Below are 11,305 nucleotides of genomic sequence, written 5' to 3'. Positions count from 1 at the left end.
AGACGTATGACATAGATATATTAATATTATGTGACGCTTGACCGAAGCTCGAAACAAATGACAATCGATGAAAAAGCCCTATTCAATAGGGCATTTCATTCACAGTCATTTGTTTCGAGCTTCTGTCATGTGTCACATAATATTAATATATCTATGTCGTACGTTATTGGTATATACCAATGATACAAACCAAAGACGTATGACGTAGATACATTAATATTATGTGACTCATGACAGACGCTCGAAACAAATGACAATCGATGAAAAGCCCTATTGGCGTCTGCATATCAGGATCCGGTAATACTATATTATTTATCTATGATCAGGATATTGCTGGGTGTACACAAGTAAACAACACTTTTTTGATTAAAAGGTTTATTTCATTAAATCAAAACTTACATGGATACAATTTAAATAAGATATTTTTTCTATTTAAGGCAATATAATATAAGATATATATTTTAGTATAACTCTCCTACATTAACAAGCTTTAACACATTCAGTGGTCATGAAGTATGGGTAGCATCACGAAGGTTTTACGGAAGGTACTGACGACACATAAGTTATGTGAGTAGTACTGTGTAACTAAATAAATGATTTAAGTATGTGGTACCAGCCAAGTGGAGCTTGTTCGAGATGGGCACCAAACATGTTAATCTGGTCATGCACAGAGACTTATACTATAATATGTTATATCTCATACTGCTCACTATTGTAATGAGTGAGTCTGCATACACGAACTATAATATATTATTATGGTTCTGTGTATGCAGGCTCACTCATTACTACTGGAGTGAACAATTTAAGATGTAATATTATAAGATATACCTATTATATATTATGGTATAGAGTATAGCTCTCCATGAGTGCCAAGTTTTAAACTTAAGTGATAACAACTAATGGATACCCTTTTATCCAAAATTTTATGAAAATTTTGAATGGTCATATTGGTATTATTTCCACAACCCCTTCCTATAACAATAGGCCCATTGTTGGATGTTATTGCAGTAGTTCTACTGGAAATACTTACTAAAATTGTATGTATCTGCATCACTTAGAAGTCTACCCAAAAAGCTATTAATACTCTCTAAACCATCATTAATACATCTTGTATATATAATAGGATTTTTTTCAGAATCAGATATTTTATTAAGATTTACTTACCATGCCCTATCTATGTGCCAGGCACTTAACAGTCTATTAGGAGCAATACCCATTACATTTGACGAGGCATTGTAAAAGGTGTCACTTATGCCTGATATGAAAACATTTGACTATACATATAATACCAACACAGACATGTATTTAAAAAAATTGGTAAATTAAAGTAGGTATGTTTTCTATTTGAAAATAAGAAAGCAGTACAAAATCCATTCCCAAATTCATCTTTTACTAATACTGTCATAAGTTCAAAGTCATAGGAATTGAGCCCATGAGTTCCATCGATTGTGATAAAGGATTTGCCAAACTTAATTAACATTTCCTTTTGGCACAGTATTAAGGAAAATAAGACAAAAATCATAAATGTTAAATTCAGAATGAATATCCATTAGTATGCCCTGTTGTTTGTAAAATAATATTGGACATGAGTCTGTAAGTATTCAACCCAAAAATAAACACTGGTTGCATCATCATTGTACATATACCCATCTTTCAAATCAATGCCATAAGAGAGTTTAATGTTTGTGATATCTTTTCTTTTAAGTAAATTAATTCTTTTTAATTCGCCTCCTATGCTATTATGCTATCCTGAACAGTCTGAAGTTTACTAAAAAAAGTAAAATATAGGTATAGGAGAATCAAACACACTAGTTTGAAATTGTAAACTGTAGTAAATATTCATGAGTATAGGCGGGTTGACATTACTAGTGAATAACGAACGTGGCTCACGCTTACGTATTTTATTATCTATTGTTAGATATTTTATTATCTATTTTCAAACCCAAGCAGTACATTTGTATTTATGCAATGTATTGATACAAATGTACTGCTCGAGTTTGAAAATAGATAATAAAATATCTAACAATAGCAGGGGCAAAATACGTAAGCGTGAGCCACGTTCGTTATTCACTAGTAATGTCAACCAGCCTTAATATTTAAAAAGTGGTTTAGTGGTAACCTTCTTGTTTTAAATTATATTGTGTACATCGATGGCGGAAAGGCAGGACCTCATAACTGAAAAATTTGTATAAAATGAGTTACTTCGGTTTTCGCTTTAGAATAAGTGTATCAGCACCTATTAAACAGCTTTTAGAGCTGGGAAAGCCTTTTGGAAGCCTTCCGGAAACTTTCCCAGCTGTAATCGCTGTTTAATAGCTGCCGATAAACTTAGTCTAAAGCGAAAACTGAAGTAACTCATGTTATAAAAAATTTTCAGTTACGAAGTTTTGCCTTTCCGCCGTCGATATGCAAATATTTTACTTACATTTTTGAAGAAAGTCTCAAAATAAACTTTGAAGAGATATTTATCTGATTTTGGTATTTATGTAAGTGCTCTATATCATCCTCATGCCCATAATGTGTTTTAAACCAGTTTCGATATTTTTAGATACTATTATTCGACTAGTACACCAAATAAACATTTTGCAGGATCCTTGGGATTTTAAAGCTCTTTCTCTATCTTGTTTTGAAAAATAATTTTTTGAGGATCACATACATATACATTCATAATAAGATGTTTCATGTTCTTGTACTCTTGTTCTCTTCCTGTGCCATCCATACAGTGCAAATCTAAAAAACAATATAACAGGTGATTACATGGGCAGTTATAGTACTTACAGCTTACTTTGTATCTAATCTATTATCTAGTATTACTCTATTAGTATCTACCTACATAAAACTATCTTTGAAATCTAAATTTTTGATATCAACATCAACCTTAATATGTACTTAAAAAATAAATAATAATGTGGAAGTTACACGTACCTACCTAAAAGATTTTGAATTGCAATTTTATCAACTGGAAAAGACTTCAACATAATGAGTTTTAAATTATGACAAAGCACAATATTTATTGTTTCAATTTACATGTAAATAAAATAATAATCTTAATCACTTGTAAAAGTAAGGTTAAGATTTTTGACTTGAGAAAACAGAACTGTCAAATTTAAAACCAAACTGCTATAAAATTTTAAAATTCCCGCTAAAAGGAATCTGGCAACATTGCCGTCGTTTGTTGGACATTTAATCTCTCCCACTCATCCGCCCGAAGCCGTTGGTCAGTAAGTGGGGGGATTGCTTATACCGGCAATCATTCGGCTGTAAAAACAACCGGCTAATAAAAATTCAATAGTAGTATACATATTCGAAAAAAAATTCAATAAATATTCAAAAATAGCATATGCAAAAGTTAGATAAAAATATTCAAAATCAGTTCATATCTCAAAATTCGATAGACATTTTTGAAAAAAAAATTCGATATTCCATAAAATATTCAAAAATAACCGTACTAAAAATCGAAATCGGATAGAGATTTTTCAAGTAAATTCAATAAAGATTCAAAATTCAATAAAAATTCAAGAATAGCATTTATAATAAACTTTGATAAAAATATTCAATTCAAAAATCACTTCATGTTTAAAAATTCATAGATATTCTTAAAAAAAATCGATACTTCATAAATTATTCAAAAATCAGCAAAGATAAATATTCAATGTTCAATAATAATATAAAAACGAGGGAAGCATTTTTAATAAAGATAGACATTCTTACTTACATTTTATCACTTTGTCTTTGTTCCCTGGGTTCTCTGCATCTTCGTCCTGGTCCATCTTCGCCGTCTCCGTTTCCAAGCTGGTGCCGCCATCTCTGCTCCTTTCAGAAGACCTCCTCTAGTCTGCAGTATCGCCATGTATTAAATAGTGTGATGTTATGCCTTCTGGTCCCAATTAATTAAAACTCAGGTTTTCCGATAACATTATATTTAATTCGAAGCCGATGATTCACTACATAAGTTGTTTACAATATTAACTTGACCTATCCTATACGTGAATACCTTCCAACTACATCGATAATCATAATCATCTTTCTCGACCGAGTTAATGTTTATATACACATTTAAATAATAACAAAACATGACAATTCAATGTTACTTGCGGTTATTGAATCCACGAACAGATACTACATGGATTAATGACTTTGAATGAGTTTTAAACATCTTTTGTACAGGGTGATATTATAATACCATAGAGTGACTAAAATTAAAAATATTAAAAAATCAACTAAAAAGCAAAAAATTAAAAAAATTGAAAAAATCCAACACATTCGTCAAAGAAAAGCGTGGCGCGTCTTCATCGAATAAACGGTTTTCGCCCCACGCTTTTCTTTAACGAATGTGTTGGATTTTTTCAATTTTTTTTATTTTTTGCTTTTTAGTTGATTTTTTAATATTTTTAATTTTAGTCACTCGGAACTAAAGAAAAGCATTTCCTAAAAATTTTTTTTCATATTTGTTTATTTTTTACTTTTTAGTCTTACACTTTTCAAACATTAAAATATATCGTCATGTTTATTAAAATATGTATATAAAACATATGATGTACAAACATAAAAAGTAGTCGGAATCGGCAAAAAATTTGAAATTTCATTGTTTATTTGTAAAGCATAACGTAAACAATTAACGTAAAAAGTGAAATTATGTATAGTTCATATCATTAGCTACAATCCGTAAAAATTTCAAAGTTCTACATTGTAAAAAACAAGAGAATTTAAGCATTCTCCATTAAAATCTTTTTTTTTTATTTAAATAATTATTAAACATATACAAATATTTTTATTGACTATTCGTGTATTGTTCCCGCGAATGCATATGTCTGCAAATTTTCATTCATTTGCATTGAAGAAAAGGCAGGCAAATTAACCTCTAAAGATTTGACGCAAACTATTGAACTAAAGAAAAGCGTTTAAATAAAGAAGAATGTGTGTAACTTATTAAATTTAAATTAAAATACATTTTACTGCTGTCAGAAACCTGACAAAAATTTTTATATCACAAATAATCATTGCTTTTCGCTTAAATTTAATGTTAAAACTTCCAAGAGGCAGGTGGCTGGCGGGAGCTGGCTTGAATATTTAATTTAATCGAAAAGCAATGTTTATTTCTGAAATACACATTTTTTTCTGTTTACGGGCAACTGTAAAATGTATTCTGAGTTAAATAAATTACATACATTCTTCTTTTTTGTCAAATAATTTAATTAAAAAATTATTTTTGGACACCCTGTACAAATAATTATATAAATTTTTATATTACTGAATAAAGAATTGAATGACCTTTCAAATGAGCTATCGCATGTCCCCTATTCTCATTTAAAAAAATCATCGATTACGTCATCGCGCCCAGATGGATGACGTCACTAGTATGACATATATGCCAAAATATCGTTAAAAATAAAAATCGACCTCTTTCGGTATTTTTCCTTAAAGTCGCCTTTTTACGAAATAACGAATTTATTCCTTTCATTTGCATCGTACTGTATAAACAAATATATGAGTGTTCAAAATTTAAAACTTTATTGTTTATTTATGACTCATAACGTAAACAACGTAAAAAGTAAAATTATGTGTAGGTTATATCATTAGCTACAATCCGTAAAAAATTCAAGTTTCTACATTGTAAAAAACAAGAGAATTTAGGCCTTTTTCCATTAAAATCGATTTTTTCTTATTTAAACAATTAATAAACATAAACAAAAAATTTTTGTTGTCTATTCGTGTATTGTTCCCGCGAATGCATATGTCTGCAAATGTTCATTAATTTGCATGGAAGAAAAGGTAGTCAAATTAACATCCAAAGATTTGACGCAATCTATTAAACTAAATAAAAGCGTTTAATAAAGCAACCACGATAATAATATAAAAAGATATATAGGTAAGGCAATAGCTAATTAAGTAATTTAAGGTAAAGGCAAATGTACAATTATTATAAGATATGAACTCTAAACTGTAGACAAAAAAATTAATTGTTACATATTGGATTCATCTTCACTGACATTATCAGTAACATCTAGTTTAATGTCTTTCACATGAAAATTACCGAGATCAACACCATCAAGGTCTTTCAAATTATATACCAAGGGTGATAAAACCCTATTAATAACACAAGGGACAAATTTAGGTGCTAATTTCGCGGAAAAAACATTTTCGGCTTCAGATTGGACAAAATTCCTTTTCCAAACTTTGTCTCCGACATGGTACTGGGTATCACGTCTTCTTAAGTTATATCGTTTCGAATTGATAGCATGCGAGTGACGTAATCTCTTCTGCATTTCCTTAAATAAAGGTAATATTTCTTCGTGAGATTTTGGAGTAAACAAATTTCTGTTTATTTTGACGTCATTTTCAGCTCTGTCTTCAATTTTTCCATAAAAGGAACCATCTGTAGGGATATTCCTTGCGAAGGTAAGGTATGCAGGAGAAAACTTAGTGACCTCGTGTTTCGCAAGACGAATTGCTTGCGCAATTTTGAAAATTTCTTTGTCCCAATCTTTGTGGTTATCGTGTATAAAGGAGCGAATGGCAGTTACAATAGTTTTATTTACCCTTTCTGTTGGATTGATTTGGGAGAAGTAACGGGCATTGTACCAAATTTTTTGGACATTGTATTTAGACATAAGGTCCTTTAATTCTTTGGAAATAAACTGGGAGCCATTGTCAACCGCGAAAATTTGTGGTACCCCGAAGATGAGGAAAACCTGGTTTTCCAGAAATTTTACAATGCCTTTGGATGTGGCTTTTGCCATGGGGTGAACTAAAACAAATATTGTAAACCAATCAACTACGACTAGGAGATAACGATTTCCATTTTTTGACCTAGGGTATGGACCTAATAAGTCAGCTGATAGAAATTGAAAAGGGTAGTTCATATCTATGTATTATCCCATTCGACCTGCGGGGGGTAAATTAGAGGATTTACAAGAAGCACAAGTTTTACATTTAGAAACATATTTAGTCACATAAGAACGCATTTTAGGTCAATAGTATAAATCTGATACTCTATTAAGGGTTTTAGAAACTCCCAAGTGACCTGCTGTCGGTTCGTCATGAAACATTTTGAGAACTTCTTCTCGATGTTGTGATGGTACGAAAATTTTCCATTCTGATTGTGACTCAGAAAACTTAGAGTGAGAAAATACATGTTTATAGACGACATTGTCCTGGACTCTAAACGCGGGGTACAAATCTGGATTGTCCGTGACTTTTTTAATTAGAGCTCTGTAGTAAGTATCTGTTTTAAGGGTAGATAAGTTTAACAAGCAAACTTCAGGTAGATTTTCAGACATCTTAAGGGGGTTTTCAACGATTCTAGAAAGAGAATCTGCTACAATATTAAGTGAACCACTACGGTGGACAATAGAAAATTTATGGCAAGATAATTTCATTATCCATCTGGCTAAGCGAGGCGAGGGATTTTTCATAGTTGCTAACCACTGGAGTGAAGCATGATCGGTAATAACACAGAATTCTGTACCTTCAATGTAACCACGGAATTTTTCGATAGATAATAAAATTGCAAGTAATTCTTTTTCTGTTGTACTGTATCTACGCTGGCACTTGTTTAGACTTTTACTAAAATATGCAATTGGGTGCTCGAAACCATCGTCTTTTTGAAATAGAACGCCACCTACACCATAATTGGAAGCATCACAAGCAACATAAAATTTTTTTGTAAAGTCTGGGTTTGCAAGTACAGGAGCAGTTGTTAGCAGATGTTTGACTTTGGCGAAAGCTTCATCAGCAGCTTTGGTCCAAGAGATAGATTGGCCTTTCTTTTTGCCTTTCAGCAAATCTGAAATCGGCGTCGTTACGTCACTCAGATTACAGAGGAAACGACGGTAATAACCAACTAGACCAATGAGACGACGAATTTGCGTGATGTTAGTAGGTACGGGGTAATTAAGGATAGAATCCACTTTTTCAGGATCTGTCCTTAGACCATTTTCGTCTACAATAAACCCAAGAAACTTTAACGAAGGTCTGCAAAACTGGCATTTGTCAAAATTGACAGTAAGATTAGCAAATTTTAATTGTTTAAAGAGTAATGTTAACACCTTCAGATGGGTTTCAAAGTCAGGAGTAACGACTATTATATCATCGATATAATAAAAAACGTACGGATCTAAACTAGGAACTATTACATAATCCATAAGGCGAGACATTGCCTGTGCACTATTATTTAGACCAAAATGTAAGACATTGAAGCAAAACATTCCCCTCTTTGGGATAGAAAATGCGGTTTTTAACCTGGATTCTTCGTCCAATGGAATTTGATAAAATGCATGACGTAGATCAATTGAAGAGATGAATTTAGCGTCTCGTACTTTTGAAATTATTGAGTCAATAAGAGGCATTGGATAGCTATCAGGTACAGTAACAGAATTTAGTTTCCTACCATCGAAACATACTCTATGTGTTCCATCTTTCTTTTTCACAAGCCAAAGGGGATTTAACCAAGGAGTAGGAGTTTGTAATGGCTGTATGACATTTAATTTTAGCATCTCGTCGATACCTTGATTCAAAATATGTTGCATAGCAGGGGAAAGTGGGTATTGTCTCTGCTTAATTGGCTTAGCATCCGCTGGGTCTATATGGTGTGTATACAAATTGGTACGATCGATAGAATTTTCAGGACCAATTTCCTTATATAATTTGACAATTGAATCAAGTTGTGACGATTGACAAGTAGATAAACTATGTTTATCAGCAATTTTGTTAATAATGCAAGTAGAAAACTCATTTAAATTAAAGGTGAAGTCTTTGAAGTTTAAGTTAAGCTTAAAAATTTTAATAAAGTCTACTCCTAATATTATTTTCTGCAATATAGCAGGAACAACCAAAAACTTTAAAGTATGCGTAACGTTTTGCAAGGATACTGGCAAATGCACATAACCGAGTGTATTCTGTACGTTACCATCAGCTGTGGTCAAATGAAATGAAATATCATAATTTAACATCAACCTAAATCAATATTTAACATAGCAACCTAAAATTGAAACATTGCTACCACTATCTAAAAGAGCAGAAACGATTTCTCCTTCTACTGATATTGAAATATAACGACGGTTATTTGATCCATGCTTATCTAAGAGTGGATTCGTAACTAATTCCTGAGCAGTAGGCAAAGAAAATAGATTTTCACTGGAAGATATAGGCATACCGTCAATAGAAGGTAAGGACAAATTTGCATTGGAAGTAATATTGGTTTCTAAAGATATAGGAGTTAAATTTTCTTTGGAAGATACAGATAAATTAACATCATATTTAGGAAATTTCGGTGAAGAAGTATTAGGTATAGGCAAAGAAGATTTAGGTACGTTATTGGTATGTGGGTTGTTTAGGATTTTGACTTTTTCTGGAAACATTCTCCAGGGATGTTCTTTCCTTTTTCCTGTGGTTCCCTGCTTGAAGAAGGTTTTTCTAACGGGTTGTTGTTGACGCCAGCCTGTTCGTTTTTTGAACAAAAAGTGCAGTTACTTTTCACGACACCTTGTTCTCCACACCAAAAACAAAACTTAACTCTCCGCGATCGGCAAATGGGGTAAGCGTGTCCAATTCTTCCACAATTCCAGCATGTTACCTGCATGGAACTAGTTTCACGTTGTTTTCTCGGTAAGATATTCTGCTGTGATGTCGAAGAAGTAAGAGAGAGGGCTGACTCGACTTGACGGCAGTACTTAACTAACTTTGCCACTGTTGGAACATCATGCAAGACTAATGCCTTTAGATAATCTGGCAAGAGACCACGTCTGATCTCAGCAACCATAGTTTCTTCTGGAACTTTGGTAGAAAGCTGGTGAAATAAAGCTTCAAAATTAGCAATAAATGTACTAACTCAGCGTTTCCCAACCGATGGGTCGCGACCCACTAGTGGGTCGCGGGCAGATTTCAGGTGGGTCGCGGCGTGGCTCTTACAGTAGCTGAGTGACGTACAGAGTACAGAATAGCGTATCATCATGGGCGAGGGATGGGTCGCGAATATGAAAAAACATCAAAAGGTGGGTCGCCAGACATAAAAGGTTGGGAACCACTGTACTAACTAGTTCTCTGAAATCTTGTTTAGTTGTCCTTATTTGTTCCCATAAGTTCCTTTCGTAGTCTTCTGGTAGGTAAGTATTTCGAAGCGCTGTAACAAGCTCAGTCCAGTTTTGGAAAGACTGCCTTATAAAATGATTGTGCCACCAAGTGAAAGCTGGACCTTCAAATAGGTCTGCTGCTGACTGAAATAAATCCTTATCCGTACATCCTCTGGAAGATTTTAAAGCTTCTAACTGATCTAGGAAATGGATAAGTTGTTCACGACCAGAAAATTTCTTAATGTCCCATTTATAAATGGGGACAGCTTTTGACGTAATAAACGTTTCCGATGTCGAGGAGGTAATTGGAGTTGAAGTAGGGATTCTGTTAGGGTTGGAGGTCAATTTTGCAACTAAAGAGCTTTCTAGAAGGAGAAGCTTACTGCGTAGTTCTTTTTCAATTTGTTTTCGTCTTCAGTTATTTAATTTAGGCGATAAATCCTTCCTGAAAGATGAGTTAGACGATCGGAAAGCTCTTGATAGGCTGTAGTACTTGTTGCACCAGAAAATTTTTCGACTGTCTCGCTTAATTGTGTTAAGGTGCTACTAGCAGCACCATAGTCGTCCTTGAAAGGAAGTTCCACTTTTATGTCAAAGAAACTCCTATTTCCAGTCTCCTGTGCCAATAGTCCTCTAAGAATTTCTATCTTACCTTCAATCGTTGATGGAACCTCTACGTCCCTGATTGAAATCTCATATTCCAAATCATCGGAGTGTAAATGGTTAGGGTTAAACGGTAAAGACATAATGAAAAGGTAGAAATTGTGGGGAAAATATCAAATATTAAATATAAAATATACAATATATACAAGATAAGAGAACACTGATTATTCGTAGACAGCAGTTAACCGAAAATAGTTATGCATAAAACGTTAATAATAAAATTATTGAGGCTGTACGAACTCAAAATTTGGGACAACAGGTATAATAAAATGTTAAGTTATTAATACGAACGCAATTCAATATTAAAAGAAACAAATATTATTTTATCGGCATTGACAAGCTAATAATCGTTAAATACCATTTTAAAATTATCTTCGATTTACGGGTGCAAGTCAATAATTATGAGAAGTTAAATTATAATCAAACTGTAAATTAATCAAACATCAAATTTTATTTTAAAAATCGAAGTAAAATAAGGCGTATATCGATAAGTAAAAGGTAAGAACTAGGTACAAAAACTTGTGTCGCTATCCGATACGAAGCAAATATGTTCCAAAAATACATTAGCATAT

The 11,305-nt window shown here is 32.8% G+C and overlaps 1 long non-coding RNA gene across 1 annotated transcript; it reads right to left on the bottom strand.

Annotated features, from left to right (window-relative positions):
* Positions 1-1,132: 1,132 nt before the first annotated feature.
* LOC126892421 (uncharacterized) lies at positions 1,133-2,724 on the bottom strand. The gene is made up of 2 exons (XR_007700820.1): positions 2,426-2,724; positions 1,133-1,768 (listed from the first exon to the last, which is right to left on the bottom strand). It is a non-coding gene; the product is annotated as an uncharacterized LOC126892421 (long non-coding RNA).
* Between the last annotated feature and the right edge of the window lie 8,581 nt (positions 2,725-11,305).

This window comes from Diabrotica virgifera, chromosome 9, assembly GCF_917563875.1.
Source record: "Diabrotica virgifera virgifera chromosome 9, PGI_DIABVI_V3a".
Lineage (NCBI taxonomy): Eukaryota > Metazoa > Arthropoda > Insecta > Coleoptera > Chrysomelidae > Diabrotica > Diabrotica virgifera.
Note: the sequence above shows the minus strand (reverse complement) of the source record. Positions and strands in the feature narration are given on the sequence as shown.